The sequence below is a fragment of the Oncorhynchus masou genome, chromosome 27 (assembly GCF_036934945.1).
Source record: "Oncorhynchus masou masou isolate Uvic2021 chromosome 27, UVic_Omas_1.1, whole genome shotgun sequence".
Lineage (NCBI taxonomy): Eukaryota > Metazoa > Chordata > Actinopteri > Salmoniformes > Salmonidae > Oncorhynchus > Oncorhynchus masou.
The window spans coordinates 5183267-5205444 of record NC_088238.1 but is presented as its reverse complement, the minus strand read 5'-3'; the positions used below and the strand labels follow the sequence as shown (position 1 = coordinate 5205444).

The 22178-nt window shown below is 46.2% G+C and overlaps 1 pseudogene; it reads left to right on the top strand.

Moving 5' to 3' along the window:
- Positions 1-16276: 16276 nt before the first annotated feature.
- LOC135515578 (mRNA-decapping enzyme 1B-like) overlaps positions 16277-22178 on the top strand; it is a 28223-nt pseudogene continuing 22321 nt past the window's right edge.

The window sequence follows — 22178 nt, the reverse complement described above, 5'->3', positions numbered from 1 at the left end:
CTAGGGCCTGATTAGGGTCCCACTTTCCCCCATCCCTAGGGCCTGATTAGGGTCCCACTTTCCCCCTGATTAGGGTCCCACTTTTCCCCATCCCTTGGGCCTGATTAGGGTCCCACTTTCCCCCATCCCTAGGACCTGATTAGGGTCCCACTTTCCCCCATCCCTAGGGCCTGATGAGGGTCCCACTTTTCCCCATCCCTAGGGCCTGATTAGGGTCCCACTTTCCCCCATCCCTAGGGCCTGATTAGGGTCCCACTTTCCCCCATCCCTAGGGCCTGATTAGGGTCCCACTTCTCCCCCCATTCCTAGAAAACACACATTATACCAGACTTGGAAAAGACCCCATTACACCAGACCTGGAATAGACCCATTACAACAGACCTGGAATAGACCCATTACACCAGACCTGGAATAGACCCATTACAACCAGACCTGGAATAGACCCATTACACCAGACCTGGAAAAGACCCATTACACCAGATCTGGAATAGACCCATTACACCAGACCTGGATTAGACCCATTACACCAGACCTGGAATAGACCCATTACAACCAGACCTGGAATAGACCCATTACACCAGACCTGGAAAAGACCCATGACACCAGACCTGGAAAAGACCCATTACACCAGACCTGGAATAGACCCATTACAACCAGACTATCTTCTAGAATAGACCCATTACAACCAGACTATCTTCTAGAATAGACCCACTACAACCATACCAGAATAGACCCATTACAACCAGACTATCTCCTAGATTAGACCCATTACAACCAGACTATCTTCTAGATTAGACCCATTACAACCAGACTATCTTCTAGAACAGACCTATTACAACCAGACCAGAATAGACCCATTACAACCAGACTATCTTCTAGAATAGACCCATTACAACCAGACTATCTTCTAGAATAGACCCATTACAACCAGACTATCTTCTAGAATAGACCCATTACAACCAGACTATCTTCCAGAATAGACCCATTACAACCAGACTATCATCTAGAACAGACTCATTACAACCAGACTATCTTCTAGAATAGATCCATTACAACCAGATTATCTTCTAGAATAGACCCATTACAACCAGACTATCTTCTAGAATACAACCCCATCCTCTTGGGATGCTGAACCCAGTCGGATGGTGAGATGGGCTGCAGCCCAAATATCATCTTATTCCCTATATAGTGCACTACTTTAGACCAGGACCCTATTCCCTATATAGTGCACTACTTTAGACCAGGACCCTATTCCCTATATAGTGCACTACTGTTGACCAGAGCCCTATTCCCTATATAGTGCACTAATTTTGACCAGGCCCCTATTCCCCATATAGTGCACTACTTTAGACCAGAGCCCTATTCCCTATATAGGGTGCCAGTTGGGCCGCAGATTGTAGGGAATAGGGTGACATTTGAGACCCCCACGCTGTGTTAGAGCTGGTCCAGTAACTCAAAGACCCCCATGGGGTGTTGGAGCTGGTCCAATAACTCAGAGACCCCCATGGTGTGTTGGAGCTGGTCCAGTCACTCAGAGACCCCCATGGTGTGTTAGAGCTGGTCCAGTCACTCAGAGACCCCCATGGTGTGTTAGAGCTGGTCCAGTAACTCAGAGACCCCCATGGTGTGTTGGAGCTGGTCCAGTCACTCAGAGACCCCATGGTGTGTTGGAGCTGGTCCAGTCACTCAGAGACCCCCATGGTGTGTTAGAGCTGGTCCAGTAACTCTGAGACCCCCATGGTGTGTTGGAGCTGGTCCAGTCACTCAGAGACCCCCATGGTGTGTTGGAGCTGGTCCAGTCACTCAGAGACCCCCATGGTGTGTTAGAGCTGGTCCAGTCAGATACCCCCAAGGTGTGTTGGAGCTGGTCCAGTCAGAGACCCCCATGGTGTGTTGGAGCTGGTCCAGTCAGAGACCCCCCATGGTGTATTGGAGCTGGTCCAGTTACTCGGAGACCCCCATGGTCTGTTGGAGCTGGTCCAGTCACTCAGAGACCCCCACTCTGTGTTCGAGCTTGTCCAGTAACTCAGAGACCCCCTTTGATGTGTAGGAGCTAGTCCATTCAGAGACTCCCATGGTGTGTTGGAGCTGGTCCAGTAACTCAGAGACCCCCACGCTGTGTTAGAGCTGGTCCAGTAACTCAGAGACCCCCATGCTGTGTTAGAGCTGGTCCACTGAGAGACCCCCATGGTGTGTTGGAGCTGGTCCACTCAGAGATCCCCACACTGTGTTAGAGCTGGTCCAGTCACTCAGAGACCCCCATGGTGTGTTGGAGCTGGTCCAGTCACTCAGAGACCCCCATAGTGTGTTGGAGCTGGTCCAGTCACTCAGAGACCCCCATGGTGTGTTGGAGCTGGTCCAGTCACTCAGAGACCCCCATGGTGTGTTAGAGCTGGTCCAGTCAGATACCCCCATGGTGTGTTGGAGCTGGTCCAGTCAGAGACCCCCATGGTGTGTTGGAGCTGGTCCAGTCAGAGACCCCCCATGGTGTATTGGAGCTGGTCCAGTTACTCAGAGACCCCCATGGTGTGTTGGAGCTGGTCCAGTCAGAGACCCCCATGGTGTGTTGGAGCTGGTCCAGTCAGATACCCCCATGGTGTGTTGGAGCTGGTCCAGTTACTCAGAGACCCCCATGGTGTGTTGGAGCTAGTCCAGTCAGAGACCCCCCATGGTGTGTTGGAGCTGGTCCAGTCAGAGACCCATCAGAAATACATTAACACCAATAACAAACGATAATGCATAGGATATGAGACTGGCAGGTGCAGTGGCTTGCGAAAGTATTCACCCCCCTTGGCATTTATCCTATTTTGTTGCCTTGCAACCTGGAATTAAAAGAGTTTTTTGGAAGTTTGTATCATTTGATTTACACAACATGCCTACCACTTTGAAAATGCTAAATATTTTTTATTGTGAAACAAACAAGAAATAAGACAAAAAAACTGAAAACTTGAGCGTGCATTACTATTCACCCCCCCCCCCCCCCCCAAAAGTCAATACTTTGTAGAGCCGCCTTTTGCAGCAATTACAGCTGCAAGTCTCTTGGGGTATGTTTCTATAAGCTTGGCACATCTAGACTGCTCCAGCTCCTTCAAGTTGGATGGGTTCCACTGATGTACAGCAATCTTTAGGTCATACCACAGATTCTCAATTTTATTGAGTTCTGGGATTTGACTAGGCCATTCCAAGACATTTAAATGGTTCCCCTTAAACCACTCAAGTGTTGCTTTAGCAGTTTGCTTAGGGTCATTGTCCTGCTGGAAGGTGAACCTCCATGCCAGTCTCAAATCTCTGGAAGACTGACAGGTTTCCCTCAAGAATTTACCTGTATTTAGAGCCAGCCATCATTTATTCAATTCTGACCAGTTTCCCAGTCCATGCAATGAAGAACATCCCCACAGCATGATACTGACACCCCCATGTCACTGTGGGGATGGTGTACTCGGGGTGATGAGAGGTGTTGGGTTTGCTCCAGCCATAGCGTTTTCCTAGATGGCCAAAAAGCTCAATTTTAGTGTTATCTGACCAGAGTACCTTCTTCCATATTTTTGGGGAGTCTTCCACATGCCTTTTGGTGAACACCAAACGTGTTTGCTTACTTTTTTCTTTAAGCAATGGCTTTTTTTCTGGCTCTCTTCCATAAAGCCCAGATAGGTGGAGTGTACGGCTTAAATTGGTCCTATGGACAGATACTCCAATCTCCGCTGTGGAGCTTTGCAGCTCCTTCAGGGTTATCTTTGGTCTCTTTGTTGCCTCTTTGATTAATGCCCTCCTTGCCTGGTTCATGAGTTTTGGTGGGAGGCCCTCTCTTGGCAGGTTTGTTGTGGTGCCATATTCTTTCCATTTTTTTAATAATGGATTTAATGGTGCTCTGTGGGATGTTCAAAGTTTCTGATATTTTTTTATAACCCAACCCTGATCTGTACTTCTCCACTACTTTGTCCCTGACCTGTTTGGAGAGCTCCTTGGTCTTCATGGTGCCGCTTGCTTGGTGGTGCCCATTGTTTAGGGGTGTTGCAGACTCTGAGGCCTTTCAGAACAGGTGTATATATACTGAGATCATGTGACAGATCATGTGACATATAGATTTCACACAGGAGGACTTAACTTTAACTAATTATGTGACTTCTGAAGGTAATTGATTGCACCAGGTTTAGGGGTATGGTTAGGGTAAAGGGTTAGGGTTAGGGTAAAGGGTTAGGGTTAGGGTAAAGGGTTAGGGTAAAGGGTTAGGGTTAGGGTAAAGGGTTAGTGGTTAGGGTAAGGGGTTAGGGTTAGGGTTATGGTTATGGTTAGGGTTAGGGTTAGGGTAAAGGGTTAGTGGTTAGGGTAAGGGGTTAGGGTTAGGGTTAGGGTTAGGGTTATGGTTAGGGTTAGGGTTAGGGTAAAGGGTAAGGGGTTAGTGGTTAGGTTAATAATTAGGGTTAGGGTAAGGGGTTGGTGGTTAGGTTTAGGGTTATAATCAGGGTTATAATTAGGGTTAGGGTAAGGGGTTAGTGGTTAGGTTTATAATTAGGGTTAGGGTAAGGGGTTAGTGGTTAGGTTTAGGGTTATAATAGGGGTTAGTGGTTAGGTTTAGCGTTAGGGTTATGGGTTAGGGAAAATAGGATTTTGAATGGGAATTTATTTGAGGGCCCCACGAGAATAGAGGAACATGTGTGTGTGTGAGAGAGTCTGGCAGGTAGCTTGTGGGGAAAATGGTGGGTCACTGATTACATAGGCTGACTGGGACCATAATGTGCTGTAATGACAGACAGCTCTCACTACTGTAGGACCATAGTGTGCTGTAATGACAGACAGCTCTCACTACTGTAGGACCATAGTGTACTGTAATAACAGACAGCTCTCACTACTGACTGGGACCATGATGTGCTGTAATAACAGACAGCTCTCACTACTGTAGGACCATAGTGTGCTGTAATGACAAACAGCTCTCACTACTGTAGGACCATAGTGTACTGTAATAACAGACAGCTCTCACTACTGTAGGACCATAGTGTACTGTAATGACAGACAGCTCTCACCTCTGTAGGACCATAGTGTACTGTAATGACAGACAGCTCTCACTACAGACTGGGACCATAGTGTACTGTAATGACAGACAGCTCTCACTACTGTAGGACCATAGTGTACTGTAATGACAGACAGCTCTCACTACTGTAGGACCATAGTGTACTGTAATAACAGACAGCTCTCACTACTGTAGGACCATAGTGTACTGTAATGACAGACAGCTCTCACTACTGTAGGACCATAGTGTACTGTAATGACAGACAGCTCTCACTACTGTAGGACCATAGTGTACTGTAATGACAGACAGCTCTCACTACTGTAGGACCATAGTTTACTGTAATGACAGACAGCTCTCACTACTGTAGGACCATAGTGTAATAGTGTACTGTAATGACAGACAGCTCTCACTACTGACTGGGACCATAGTGTACTGTAATGACAGACAGCTCTAACAACTGTAGGACCATAGTGTACTGTAATGACAGACAGACAGCTCTCACTACTGTAGGACCATAGTGTACTGTAATGACAGACAGCTCTCACTACTGTAGGACCATAGTGTACTGTAATGACAGACAGCTCTCACTACTGTAGGACCATAGTTTACTGTAATGACAGACAGCTCTCACTACTGTAGGACCATAGTGTAATAGTGTACTGTAATGACAGACAGCTCTCACTACTGACTGGGACCATAGTGTACTGTAATGACAGACAGCTCTCACTACTGTAGGACCATAGTTTACTGTAATGACAGACAGCTCTCACTACTGTAGGACCATAGTGTACTGTAATGACAGACAGCTCTCACTACTGACTGGGACCATAGTGTACTGTAATGACAGACAGCTCTCACTACTGTAGGACCATAGTGTACTGTAATGACAGACAGCTCTCACTACTGACTGGGACCATAGTTTACTGTAATGACAGACAGCTCTCACTACTGTAGGACCATAGTGTACTGTAATGACAGACAGCTCTCACTACTGTAGGACCATAGTGTACTGTAATCACAGACAGCTCTCACTACTGTAGGACCATAGTATACTGTAATGACAGACAGCTCTCACTACTGTAGGAGCATAGTGTACTGTAATGACAGACAGCTCTCACTACTGTAGGACCATAGTGTACTGTAATGACAGACAGCTCTCACTACTGTAGGACCATAGTGTAATAGTGTACTGTAATGACAGACAGCTCTCACTACTGTAGGACCATAGTGTACTGTAATGACAGACAGACAGCTCTCACTACTGTAGGACCATAGTGTACTGTAATGACAGACAGCTCTCACTACTGTAGGACCATAGTGTACTGTAATGACAGACAGCTCTCACTACTGTAGGACCATAGTTTACTGTAATGACAGACAGCTCTCACTACTGTAGGACCATAGTGTAATAGTGTACTGTAATGACAGACAGCTCTCACTACTGTAGGACCATAGTGTACTGTAATGACAGACAGCTCTCACTACTGTAGGACCATAGTGTGCTGTAATGACAGACAGCTCTCACTACTGACTGGGACCATAGTGTACTGTAATGACAGACAGCTCTCACTACTGTAGGACCATAGTTTACTGTAATGACAGACAGCTCTCACTACTGTAGGACCATAGTGTACTGTAATGACAGACAGCTCTCACTACTGTAGGACCATAGTGTACTGTAATGACAGACAGCTCTCACTACTGTAGGACCATAGTGTAATCGTGTACTGTAATGACAGACAGCTCTCACTACTGTAGGACCATAGTGTACTGTAATGACAGACAGCTCTCACTACTGTAGGACCATAGTGTACTGTAATGACAGACAACTCTCACTACTGACTGGGACCATAGTGTACTGTAATGACAGACAGCTCTTACTACTGTAGGACCATAGTGTACTGTAATGACATACAGCTCTCACTACTGTAGGACCATAGTGTACTGTAATGACAGACAGCTCTCACTACTGCCTGGGACCATAGTGTACTGTAATGACAGACAGCTCTAACTACTGTAGGACCATAGTGTAATAGTGTACTGTAATGACAGACAGCTCTCACTACTGTAGGACCATAGTGTACTGTAATGACAGACAGCTCTCACTACTGTAGGACCATAGTGTACTGTAATGACAGACAGCTCTCACTACTGTAGGACCATAGTGTACTGTAATGACAGACAGACAGCTCTCACTACTGTAGGACCATAGTGTACTGTAATGACAGACAGCTCTCACTACTGTAGGACCATAGTGTACTGTAATGACAGACAGCTCTCACTACTGTAGGACCATAATGTGCTGTAATAACAGACAGCTCTCACTACTGTAGGACCATAGTTTACTGTAATGACAGACAGCTCTCACTACTGTAGGGCCATAGTGTACTATAATGACAGACAGCTCTCACTACTGTAGGACCATAGTTTACTGTAATGACAGACAGCTCTCACTACTGTAGGACCATAGTGTAATAGTGTACTGTAATGACAGACAGCTCTCACTACTGCCTGAGACCATAGTGTACTGTAATGACAGACAGCTCTCACTACTGACTGGGACCATAGTGTACTGTAATGACAGACAGCTCTCACTACTGTAGGACCATAGTGTAGTGTAATGACAGACAGACAGCTCTCACTACTGTAGGACCATAGTGTACTGTAATGACAGACAGCTCTCACTACTGTAGGACCATAGTGTACTGTAATGACAGACAGACAGCTCTCACTACTGTAGGACCATAGTGTACTGTAATGACAGACAGACAGCTCTCACTACTGTAGGACCATAGTGTACTGTAATGACAGACAGCTCTCACTACTGTAGGACCATAGTGTACTGTAATGACAGACAGACAGCTCTCACTACTGTAGGACCATAGTGTACTGTAATGACAGACAGACAGCTCTCACTACTGTAGGACCATAGTGTACTGTAATGACATACAGCTCTCACTACTGTAGGACCATAGTGTACTGTAATGACAGACAGCTCTCACTACGGTAGGACCATAGTGTGCTGTAATAACAGACAGCTCTCACTACTGTAGGACCATAGTGTACTGTAATGACAGACAGCTTTCACTACTGACTGGGACCATGGTTTACTGCTTCTAAAGTGGTGAAGCCAAGAGGTACACAAACACAAACATCAATTTGATTTGATTTTGAACACACACACCGTACACACAAACACCGTACACACACTGTACACACACCGTACACACACACACTGTACACACACTGTACACACACCGTACACACACACCGTACACACACACACTGTATACACACACACTGTATACACACACACACCGTACACACACACACCGTACACACACACACACCGTACACGTACACACACCCACCCTGCACACAGAGGTGGTAGGCCTAAGAAGTTCAACATCAGCACTGAGAACAGAAAGGTGGAGACAGTACTTCCTATAACAACAAACCAGCTTCAGCTTCTAATGCACAAATAAGGTACATAAGGTTTATATTGGGATTGACTGGTACATTACACTACTGGCCTACATTTTCCTCACCGCATCACACACTGGTTTACTCCAGACATAAATAACATGACAAAATACCTATAGGCCTGCGATGTTATCTGTCTGACGTCATCAGAACTCGAAGTCTTCCTGAGTTTGGCCTAATATATATATATATTTTACAACTGCCTGGTTCACACCTCTGACAACGGTTCTATTTACCTGTGATGGGTCATCTCCTGATCTGCTATGCTATAGGCTAGCTATAGCTTATCGGCAAAGACATGGCACTGAGGTCGCACTGAATAGAACGTCAACAGGCCTACAAAGCGTGGTCCATTCATGATTACTCTGCTGACCGAATGAAATGGTATAGTGAATGTAGTCTAATCCGTAATCAATAATCAATAATAATAAAGGACACTGAACGGAAGGATAACCACGCCACTTGGGTTAGCAGGAGGGCAGGCGCCGCTCACACGAGGTAGTGTGGCAACAGGCAGGACGAGATCAGACCGCGGGAACGACAGCAGCCTAGTCTAAAAGCTACATCTTTTAAAACATGATGTCCTTTCGTTTACTTTCGTAAAATAATACAACTTGGCCGTGACCGCACTATGTAACACGGTGATGTGCTAAATGTATGGGAGAATAAAAGCTGAGGTCGTAAAATCTACCTACTTAAAATCAAAGTCGAGAACAGCAAAACAGCGGGAAAAAACGAACAAACAGTTGTTCACACCGTGACCTGAAATCCCTTGAGAGCTGTTAGAGGACAGACGGCACCATATCCCATGTATAGTGCGCTAGAAAATATGGTGTCATTTGGGACCAAATCAGAATTTAGCAGCGAGGAGCCTTCGCCACTTTTCCTCTGGAAAAAAAGAAAGCTCGAGCTCGTTGCGTAAAAAAACAACATGTGAATAGATGTGGATCTCATCTGACGGAAAATTCAAATAAAACAGGATATGATGACAATAACAATAATAGGTTGGTTATTTCAACAACAGGCTATTAGAGAAGAAGCACCATTGGTTTCCCAGGCATGTTCAGTGTGGCACCCAGATACGGAGGTCATGGCAGGGCGGCCTATCAAAGATAACCTGTCCATGGTGCTGAAAAGGCCGCCCGAGGCTGCGCAATGCCGGGAGAACCAAATCAACAATTAATGGCGAATGAAAGAGCCTATGGGCTACAATTCAAGGAGGAAAGTTGGACTACATTTCGTTACGAGTTTGCTAAAGTTGACATAATAGTATCGGTCAACAACAACCAGCCATCGGTGCAGAAATATTATCAGAGGAATCCCCATGTGTGATGCTGCGTTACGCAATGTAGACTGCTATGACCAATACGCCTTCTATGAGACAGATAACAAATATTAATAGCGAGTGTCAGGGGTTGACACCAAGATGATATGTAGGCTATGTAATAGTTATACTCTGAGACCAAACCAATCAACTGCTGCGCCACATATGCTGAGGCACAAGCTTAGGCAGGATTCCATGTACGAGACCACCGTCTGCTGCTCGCAGCCCGAGCACTCTCTCTCTCACTGTTGCTATGGGCCCCCGCCCCTCCTCTCTGCTGACGCCACCGTGTCGGTGGCACGGATAAAGGACAAGGCAACTATAACCTACTCCGTAGTTTGTAATCACAAGTTAAGACAATGATCTAGTAAATCACTGCATTGTAGGCTATTTCGTCTTATAGCCTAAGGACACTGTAGTGATTTAGCCACTGTTGTGAGTTAGTAATGCTCAGCTCAACGTGGGAAGAGTCAAATAGCCTACTGCGCAACATGCAACAGACAGAGCCTTGATCAGAATAGGCCTATAGGCCATTGCTTGATGCATATTCAACGTCAATATGTCCCACGTTATCCGTATCTTGTTTGAGATTTTAAACGCAAAATCCCAAAATATAGATTCTAGTGTGATGACAATTGAGGCCCTGCGCATAGCCTGTGACTTTAACTAGATTATAAATCCCTAAACTAACCTGTTAATGTGCCATGTCTTGCCCATTAATGCAAATGACATGTAACCTACTTTAGACCTATACGTTTCACACGCGAGCATCGATCCGTGATAAATGAATCGATAGGTGATCGAAGATATCGATGCGCATCATTGGGCTATCAGTTTGTGCATGTACTCAGACCGTGCGTTTCCTCCATTGCCTCCTGGAAACGGGCTTGGTTTGAAAGCTCCAAGCATTACAACTGAATCAATCCACAAGTTTGTAAACGATTACAACATTGGCATTAGGGTCAAATGCATGTGTGAAACCATATTTATCCAATAGGGGTGCGATCATGTGTTAGTCCGTTGGTTACCTGTCGGCTAATGATAATGATGATCTGTTGCTGCTAGGCTAACCTAACTACGGCTGCCTGAATGTGTGCAGATACAACTGTGAAAACGCATTGACACTTCCAATAACCCGTTATGGTTTGTGTCATATGTTCATCTGTTTAAAAGAGAAGGTAACACGCCATTCCGTCTCCAACCCGTACCAGAATAAATATCATGCATCTCCCCCAACAACACAGACACACACACAGCTTGAAAACAACTGAATATCAAAACAATACATTACCTTGATGGTTCTCAAGGGTGTCCTCTGGTATGTACATGTTTTTGCTTTCATTTACCATAAATGTGGTCCCGCTGTATCCGTAGGTGAATGGAGAAAAGGGTTGTAAAAGGAGTAGAGAGGAAGAAAAAAGAGAAACCAAAGAGAAGGAAAATAAAAAAGAATAACGCCCGGACAGCTTTCGATATTCCTTTTTCTGTTGCGTTTCAGTAAATATTACCTGATCCCCATTCTGGAGTTGGAACACATAAATAGATATTCGCTTGAACCACCTAAGAAGACGAACCAGTGCATCCTCGGAACATCCGGGCCCTACCTAAGAAACATGGCACCAGCACCATTTGCTGCTAGCCTACCTATTAATCAAAATCCTATCAATTTGCCCGCAGATGTTTTAAATTGGGTACATCAAAAGCCGGACCAATGACACCAAACCCCGCGCTCTGCCACTGATGCCGTAAAAGGAATAGAAGCAAAGATTCAAGCTCTCAGCGCAACAAAAAAAGATCTATATTCCAGAACTGTTGCTCACACAGGGTTAAATCTTCCAATAGAATCGATTCCACCAAATGCTGTCCAAAAAACAGGCAAATACACGTGGCGTGTCTCATTTACAGATACTTTCTGTCATCAATTCCAGGCCAAAATCGTACGAAACGGGAGTTGTTCAATAGCCCCGTGGAGAGCGGCCGCTTGTACCTTTCTGCAGTGATATTGTCTGGTGAGAGGAAAGAGAGGGAGAGCGCACCAGAGAGGGGGGGGTGACGACCAAAGCCCCCTCCCCTGTAGACGATCTGACTGGTTCCAGATGTTAGCCTGTTACAACGTTAGAAAACAGAGTAAACCGTCCATGGTTTTCCAGACTTGCTATCTCTGGAGAGGGAGCTCAATAATCACAGTGAAGTCAGATAGGGCTGGTGCTTTGATTTCTGGAGGATGTAAGAAGGAAGGAGGAAATCTGTTAAACCTGACTTGAATTATATCTGGATGGATTCAATCCCAAGCGTGAGACCTGTATCATTGACAATCGCAGGCTAACCAGTTTGTAAACATGCCGTTTTTTAAACGCCTTAGTGGCTTAATATACACATTTATGCGAAGCCGATGGACGATAACTAAGTTTACACCTTTAGTCGGCTACATTTTCATTTCCAAGACCTCGATTTTACGCGCGTCAAACGTGGCCAAAATATGCGTAATGTTTACACCCAGATGGGAACCGCAAAACCTGCTCAATTTGATTCGGCACGAACGTGTTACACAGCTACAACCACCATTACAAGTGAATCCCTATCGTCCAGAAACAAATAGGTTATGTCGATATTCAAATAGAAAACAAGACAGGCTATAGCCTACAGTATATGCAACCCCATCTCATTCACGTCGAGAACGACTTTCAGGGCCCTACCCTGATAATGACCACAGCAGAACACTGCAATGAAAAGTCCTTGAGTCCTCAAAAGATTGTTCCGTTTAGAGAAACTATTACATAATCGACCTCAGTCTATAAATGTCCTAGGTCAACTTGGCGTTGTGTTTAAAACGAGCCAGATAGAGGGACTGGCATTTTAGTGCAGGTCGTGGGAACTAAGGATGGGGATAGAGTACTCTGGCTTGGTCCAAAATAGACCTCTATTCCCTAAGTCGTTTGTCACTTGGGAGGCAGACTGGATGCTGCTGTGCTGTGTTTGCCATATTAGTTATTGTCCCTTCTGTGACACAGGGCCCTACTGGTTTTGAGAACCAGCTCCCCATCCCATCCCTCCTCTCTTCTCCCACCAACCACCTGTCACAGGGCCCTACTCCCCGTCCCTCCTCTCTTCTCCCACCAACCACCAGTCACAGGGCCCTACTCCCCGTCCCTCCTCTCTTCTCCCACCAACCACCAGTCACAGGGCCCTACTCCCCGTCCCTCCTCTCTTCTCCCACCAACCACCAGTCACAGGGCCCTACTCCCCGTCCCTCCTCTCTTCTCCCACCAAACACCAGTCACAGGGCCCTACTCCCCGTCCCTCCTCTCTTCTCCCACCAACCACCAGTCACAGGGCCCTACTCCCCGTCCCTCCTCTCTTCTCCCACCAACCACCAGTCACAGGGCCCTACTCCCCGTCCCTCCTCTCTTCTCCCACCAACCACCAGTCACAGGGCCCTTCTCCCCGTCCCTCCTCTCTTCTCCCACCAACCACCAGTCACAGGGCCCTACTCCCCGTCCCTCCTCTCTTCTCCCACCAACCACCAGTCACAGGGCCCTACTCCCCGTCCCTCCTCTCTTCTCCCACCAACCACCAGTCACAGGGCCCTACTCCCCGTCCCTCCTCTCTTCTCCCACCAACCACCAGTCACAGGGTCATACTCCCCGTCCCTCCTCTTTTCTCCCACCAACCACCCGTCACAGGGCCCTACTCCCCGTCCCTCCTCTCTTCTCCCACCAACCACCAGTCACCGGGCCCTACTCCCCGTCCCTCCTCTCTTCTCCCACCAACCACCAGTCACAGGGCCCTACTCCCCGTCCCTCCTCTCTTCTCCCACCAGTCACAGGGCCCTACTCCCCGTCCCTCCTCTCTTCTCCCACCAACCACCCGTCACAGGGCCCTACTCCCGTCCCTCCTCTCTTCTCCCACCAACCACCCGTCACAGGGCCCTACTCCCGTCCCTCCTCTCTTCTCCCACCAACCACCAGTCACAGGGCCCTACTCCCGTCCCTCCTCTCTTCTCCCACCAGTCACAGGGCCCTACTCCCCGTCCCTCCTCTTTCTCCCACCAACCACCACAGGGCCCTACCCCCGTCCCTCCTCTCTTCTCCCACCAGTCACAGTCACAGGGCCCTACTCCCCGTCCCTCCTCTCTTCTCCCACCAACCACCAGTCACAGGGCCCTACTCCCCGTCCCTCCTCTCTTCTCCCACCAACCACCAGTCACAGGGCCCTACTCCCCGTCCCTCCTCTCTTCTCCCACCAACCACCAGTCAAGGGCCCTACCCCAGTCCCTCCTCTCTTCTCCCACCAACCACCAGTCACAGGGCCCTACTCCCCGTCCCTCCTCTCTTCTCCCACCAACCACCAGTCACAGGGCCATACTCCCCGTCCCGTCCCTCCTCTCTTCTCCCACCAACCACCAGTCACAGGGCCCTACTCCCCGTCCCTCCTCTCTTCTCCCACCAACCACCCGTCACAGGGCCCTACTCCCCGTCCCTCCTCTCTTCTCCCACCAACCACCCGTTACAGGGCCCTACTCCCGTCCCTCCTCTCTTCTCCCACCAGTCACAGGGCCCTACTCCCCGTCCCTCCTCTCTTCTCCCACCAACCACCCGTCACAGGGCCCTACTCCCCGTCCCTCCTCTCTTCTCCCACCAGTCACAGTCACAGGGCCCTACTCCCCGTCCCTCCTCTCTTCTCCCACCAACCACCAGTCACAGGGCCCTACTCCCCGTCCCTCCTCTCTTCTCCCACCAACCACCAGTCACAGGGCCCTACTCCCCGTCCCTCCTCTCTTCTCCCACCAACCACCAGTCAAGGGCCCTACTCCCAGTCCCTCCTCTCTTCTCCCACCAACCACCAGTCACAGGGCCCTACTCCCAGTCCCTCCTCTCTTCTCCCACCAACCACCAGTCACAGGGCCCTACCCCGTCCCTCCTCTCTTCTCCCACCAACCACCAGTCACCGGGCCCTACTCCCCGTCCCTCCTCTCTTCTCCCACCAACCACCAGTCACAGGGCCCTACTCCCCGTCCCTCCTCTCTTCTCCCACCAGTCACAGGGCCCTACTCCCCGTCCCTCCTCTCTTCTCCCACCAACCACCCGTCACAGGGCCCTACTCCCCGTCCCTCCTCTCTTCTCCCACCAACCACCAGTCACAGGGCCCTACTCCCCGTCCCTCCTCTCTTCTCCCACCAACCACCAGTCACAGGGCCCTACTCCCCGTCCCTCCTCTCTTCTCCCACCAGTCACAGGGCCCTACTCCCCGTCCCTCCTCTCTTCTCCCACCAACCACCCGTCACAGGGCCCTACTCCCCGTCCCTCCTCTCTTCTCCCACCAGTCACAGTCACAGGGCCCTACTCCCCGTCCCTCCTCTCTTCTCCCACCAACCACCAGTCACAGGGCCCTACTCCCCGTCCCTCCTCTCTTCTCCCACCAACCACCAGTCACAGGGCCCTACTCCCAGTCCCTCCTCTCTTCTCCCACCAACCACCAGTCACAGGGCCCTACTCCCCGTCCCTCCTCTCTTCTCCCACCAACCACCCGTCACAGGGTCATACTCCCTCCTAATGGATCTCTGACTGTGTCTGAACAATTGTTAGATGAGATGAAGGAAATAAGTTTGCAGGTCACCTACATTCTGTTTGGGGGATGAGTTTGATGAGAACATATAGCTTTCTAGATCAAAAGGTGTCCAAAAACAGTCATTGTGCTTATGAATTTTGGACAAATACTAGATGTATAAGCTACTAGGGTAAAAAAATTCAGTGTAATGTAGATATGTCGAGGGCTGCCTGGTATGCTACTGTTTATGGTGCTATGGCTGTTCACTGCGCACACCTATAGCAGGTGAAACCTTTGGTCACTATAGGCTATCAATAACCCTGGCACTGCCAGAATCACAATCTATCCATAGAAACATATAGAACTAAGTGTTGAATTGCTTGTCATTGATATTACACACTAAATATAGCCGAGCTCCGTACCCAAGAAAAAGGCGGCATCATTGGGGTAAATAAAAAATAAAAAGATAGAAGTTTTTCAAAGGAAGTAGCGCCCTCTAGAGCCACCATTGCAGACTGCATAGGTTTTTTCCATCAATTTGGGCAGCAGACATTTTCAAGTCTATGATATTTAAGTCATTTATGATATGCGCCAAATTGTAAGTATCTGCTAAACAACGTAGTAACTAGACTAATTAACAAAATAACAAATCTGAATTATCGGACCGATATAAAAGTGACGTTGAAGTAAACCTTCAATAACATTTCAGGACAAAATGGAATTCAATGGATTCAACGATGGATTCTAACAAGATGTCAAAGTCATAATTTTGGTGTAACATGCCTGGCCAATAAACATCCTTCATCATCATCATCTGCTTCGGCCTGATGAAGTGGTCAATCTATTTCTCGAGATTGATTAACGTTCCTTTTAGCCATCTACGCTCAACTCATCATGCCTAATTGTTTACAATCTGTTCGACGAAACATGGCTGCTGTCAAGTGAGCTTGTTGATGGTGTACCGAACAGTTACAATTCACTTATATGTTCTCTTAAATTATTTATTTTAAATATTTTAATTCATAAGTGTATTGTAACGGGGATAGTTTCAATAGTTTTCGTTTTACTTTGGAACCGTCACAGATTCCTTCACCCGCGATAACGCGCCAGTTAGCATCACTAGCTAACTAGCTCAAGGAGAACAATGACGGCAAGCTCATCGGGTGGAAACACCTGTCTCACTGCTAAAGGTTTGGACATTAGTCTCGCAGCCCTGCAAAGACAAGATCCTTACATCAACAACATTGTAGATGTGGCGAGTCAAGTGGCGTTGTATACTTTCAACAACCGATCAAATGAATGGGTGAGTTAAAGGATGCTACCGCTGCTCTGTCGCGCTCCCTTCTCTTTTCAACAAAGTTGCATGTTAAGTAACATCTTAAGCGGACTGATATGGATGCCACATTATAAACTAGTTTGCCAGGTTGAATTCACGTGGTTTTGGGAGATGTGGCTAGCCATAGCTATTATTCCAAGAAGCTAGAAAGCTAGCTAGCTAACATCACCCTATATCGCTTTCACGTCCCAGTCGGAACTAGGAAACTCAAATGTCCGACTTGTTAACTGGTTGGACGCGACACGTGTATAACCAACCTATTAACGAGTCGGACATGATCTAGTTCCGACTAACACGTTAACTTGGCAATAATGCCAGACCCACTATCTGCGTTCGAGATGTCGCCAATGAATATGTCGCGTTTCAAACGGGGAACTCTGAAAAATACAAGGTCAAATCATGGCGTCAGTGATTTTTTTTTTAGGCCGGAGTTCCCGAGTTGGATGACCGTTCCAATCGATTTTTCCCAGTCCGAAAGTTTTTTATTTTCCGAGTTCCCAGTTGTTTTGAAGGCGGCATATCGCCCACGAAGCTCCGATTCAAACTCACATGAGACAGCTCAGCAAGCGTTTTGTCAGAATCGTTTTGTGACTCACAAATGGAGTTTCGCAGAGCAACTCTTAATTTACTCCCGTTACGGCCGATTGCGATGGAGTTGAGGATGAAGTGTTTTCAATATGCATCTTTCCTAAAACACCATGTAGAGAGGAGGTCGCTAAAAGGCTCAGCATTGTCAATCCGACGTCTGCAGTGGCCATACAGCATTTACTGTGGTGCGGCCTCTGCAGAAGTCAACGCAAACATGCATTTTGCGCTTTGCAGAGCTGTTGTCAAGTAAGTGGGTTTGTGTTTTATACAGGAACTCCCGCCCCCACCTACATCAACCAATCATGTCAATGTGGAGATGTATGCAGCCTTCCACATTATTGCATCGAATGGAGCTTGATTTGTCTGGAGGCTCCACAATTGCATCTCACCCTCCATTCGAAGCCTCCGTCCACATTAACCGGATCAAACATAAATAGTCTTTAAGTGCATGTTTGAGCAATGTGTCTATACTGATAGGATGGAAAGGGAGCTCAGCTTTCTCCATTCAATCATTTCCTTAACATTTATAACTATTTCACAATACTGACAATGGATCAGCTCCTAGAGAGATATTACCACCTATTGTTTCAAATATTGAGGTAACTTATTCTAATGTTTACCCTACAAAAAGAGCTAAATCACAGATTTGGCACGTTTATTGTGCATGTTAAAGCCAATTTATGCTTGATCCAAAATGTAGTCAGAGGTTCCTATGGAAACGCGTCATACTCATGGTCAACAACTCGAACGCACACATACCGGGGCACATAGTACACATTGCCCTCCAGCTAGTTATTATTGTTAGATGTGGTGGACAAGAGTATTTATCACATCGCTACTAGTTTGTAAACAGCTGACAGTTTTCAGACTAAATGTTGACATGGTAGCTAACTAGGTTAGTGAATATCAGCCACCCGGAACCAAATCTGGTGTGTTTGCTTCTGGATTTGGTCAATTCCAAGGTAACACAATGATGTTGAGACTGATTTTTATCACTTAAAAATTGTGCACCAAACAAATGTAACAGTATAGTTTCTGTCCCCCTCCTCGCCCTGAACCAGGGACCCTCTGCACACATCAACCAGTCACTCACAAATCGTCGTTATCCATCGCTCCAAAAAAGGGGAACAACTACTTCTAGGTCTCAGAGCGAGTGACGTCACCGACTGAAACACTATTAGCGCGCACCAGCGCTAACTAGCTAGCCATTTGACATCGGCCACAAAAAACGAATGATTGCAAAGTTAAACCATACAACTCTATGGATGAGGATGATTTTTAAGAATATTTGACGACAACACATTTACTTGATGCAAGGTACAACGTTTGGTGCCATTAACAGAATGACAGTGTTTGCTATTTGTGCAGTCATTCTGTTCCCCAACTTAGCATCTGTTCCTTTAAGTAAATGTGTTTTCTTTGTGCTTGTGTGTAGAGTTGTGTGGTTTAACTTTGCAGTCATTTTAGTTTTTTGTTTGTTTGTTTGGTGTACATTTTTAAAGTGAAAAATCTGTCTCTTGGAATCATTCTGTTATTGTGGAATTGCTCACTTGGTTCTGAGGGTGGGGTGGGGGGGGTGACGGTGGTGAACCCCTCCCCTTTCACAAATAAATAAATAAAATATGCAGGTGTAGGAGCACCCCAAAATAATGATTGGTCCAAATAGTCAGTGACGTACAAGCATGGCACCGGTAGAAGAGCTTCATAAGCCTCATGTCCCTCAGCCTCTGTAACCGTTTGCTGTGGATGTTAAGGAGAGATCGACGAAGACTCTGTTCAAGCAAATCCCTCTTCATTAACTCAACCCGAATCAGTTACTGTATGTTGTTTTGCAGGAGAAGACTGACGTGGAGGGGACCCTGTTTGTCTATACAAGGTATGATGGGTCTTTTACGATGCCCGCTAATTACTGTCTCTATGTACTTCCCTGTGAGCTTTGAATCTTGGTGGGCGTCCATCCCAAATGGCACCCTATACCCTTTATGGTGCGACACGTTGAACCAGGGCCCATAGTCAAATGTGTAGTGCACTATATAGGGAATAGGGTGCCATTTGGGACCGGTCTCTGTGTGTACTTCAGCTGTGACCTGAGAAGCCTGCCTCCATCAGGTTAAATATAATGGGCTTAGTGGGTTAGCTACGTCAGCCCCCCCCTTTGAACAGATTGGTTATCACTGAGTAGACTATTATGGCCTGTAGCCTTGAAGAGCCATGATTACTTCCACACACACTATCCCTCCCAGGAAATAGGTTGTAAACATGTAGAACCTTTCTGTTCCCTTGTAGGCCTACTTCAACATGTAGAACCTTTCTGTTCCCTTGTAGGCCTACTTCAACATGTAGAACCTTTCTGTTGCCTTGTAGGCCTACTTCAACATGTAGAACCTTTCTGTTCCCTTGTAGGCCTACTTCAACATGTAGAACCGTTCTGTTTCCTTGTAGGCCTACTTCAACATGTAGAACCTTTCTGTTCCCTTGTAGGCCTACTTCAACATGTATAACCTTTCTGTTTCCTTGTAGGCCTACTTCAACATGTAGAACCTTTCTGTTTCATTGTAGGTCTACTTCAACATGTAGAACCATTATGTTTCCTTGTAGGCCTACTTCAACATGTAGAACCTTTCTGTTCCTTTGTAGGCCTACTTCAACATGTAGAACCTTTCTGTTGCCTTGTAGGCCTACTTCAACATGTAGAACCTTTCTGTTTTCTTGTAGGACTACTTGAACATGTAGAACCTTTCTGTTTTCTTGTAGGCCTACTTCAACATGTAGAACCTTTCTGTTTTCTTGTAGGCCTACTTCAACATGTAGAACCTTTCTGTTTCCTTGTAGGCCTACTTCAACATGTAGAACCTTTCTGTTTTCTTGTAGGCCTACTTCAACATGTAGAACCTTTCTGTTGCCTTGTAGGCCTACTTCAACATGTAGAACCTTTCTGTTTCCTTGTAGGCCTACTTGTACATATATTACCACTGTCGTTCTTGTTCTCCTAAGAAAATACACAAACTCTGATGCGTCACCAGTTCGTTTCCAGTCTGTTAGCACGTTACACTGGTTATTCAACTTGTAATGAATGTAAAGAGCCTCCCTCCTGTATACTTTAATATTAACTCTGGTATAAGGCCTGTGTAATGTCAAGTCCCTCCCTCCTGTGTACTTTAATATTAACTCTGGTATAAGGCCTGTGTAATGTAAAGAGCCTCCCTCCTGTGTACTTTAATATTAACTCTGGTATAAGGCCTGTGTAATGTAAAGAGCCTCCCTCCTGTATACTTTAATATTAACTCTGGTATAAGGCCTGTGTAATGTCAAGTACCTCCCTCCTGTATACTTTAATATTAACTCTGGTATAAGGCCTGTGTAATGTCAAGTACCTCCCTCCTGTGTACTTTAATATTAACTCTGGTATAAGGCCTGTGTAATGTCAAGTACCTCCCTCCTGTGTACTTTAATATTAACTCTGGTATAAGGCCTGTGTAATGGCAAGTACCTCCCTCCTGTGTACTTTAATATTAACTCTGGTATAAGGCCTGTGTAATGGCAAGTACCTCCCTCCTGTGTACTTTAATATTAACTCTGGTATAAGGCCTGTGTAATGGCAAGTACCTCCCTCCTGTGTACTTTAATATTAACTCTGGTATAAGGCCTGTGTAATGTCAAGTACCTCCCTCCTGTGTACTTTAATATTAACTCTGGTATAAGGCCTGTGTAATGTCAAGTACCTCCCTCCTGTGTACTTTAATATTAACTCTGGTATAAGGCCTGTGTAATGTCAAGTACCTCCCTCCTGTGTACTTTAATATTAACTCTGGTATAAGGCCTGTGTAATGTCAAGTACCTCCCTCCTGTGTACTTTAATATTAACTCTGGTATAAGGCCTGTGTAATGTCAAGTACCTCCCTCCTGTGTACTTTAATATTAACTCTGGTATAAGGCCTGTGTAATGTAAAGAGCCTCCCTCCTGTGTACTTTAATATTAACTCTGGTATAAGGCCTGTGTAATGGCAAGTCCCTTAATTAAGGATCGGACCCTTTAAAAAAAAAAAAAAATCACCAAAAATGACATGCCCAAATCTACCTGCCTGTAGCTCAGGACCTGAAGCAAGGATATGCATATTCTTGGTACCATTTGAAAGGAAACACTTAGAAGTTTGTGGAAATGTGAAATGAATGTAGGAGAATATAACACATTAGATCTGGTAAAAGATAAACAAAAAAAAACATGCGTTTTTCTACAATTGTTTTGTTCCATCTTTGAAATGCGAGAGAAAGGCCAGACATTAACATAGGAGCCAAGGTGTAATTTAGACTGATCCAGTGAAGAATTACCTCACTACACAACATTTTGCATCAAGTCAGCCAGGAGTTTGCCAAAATGTGCCAAATTGGTCAATTTATACATTTTCAATTACATAACTATAAAGAACATACAAAAATGCTATGCTAATGAAAAATACAAGTTTACACACCCAGGAATGTCATACATGATGGATCATTAGCTTCCCTGAAGAAAGCTAATGGGGCGGCAGGTAGCCTAGTGGTTAGAGCGTTGGAGTAGTAACCCAAAGTTTGCAAGATCGAATCCCCGAGCTGACAAGGTAAAAATCTGTCGTTCTGCCCCTGAACAAGGCATTTAAACCACTGTTCCTAGCCCATCATTGAAAATAAGAATGTGTTCTTAACTGACTTGCCTAATTAAATAAAGATAAAATAAATTAGAAAGACATCTAGATGGCTAGGTGTGGAGCCAGAGACAGCTGTAAAGCCAGTTCCTACGTTTTAATATACAAATGTATTTAAACTACACTACATTTTATCTCTGGGCCCCTCAGAATGACACATCAGAGCAGATCAGTACCCCGTTTACCTTCTGAGGGGAATGTATCAAACCA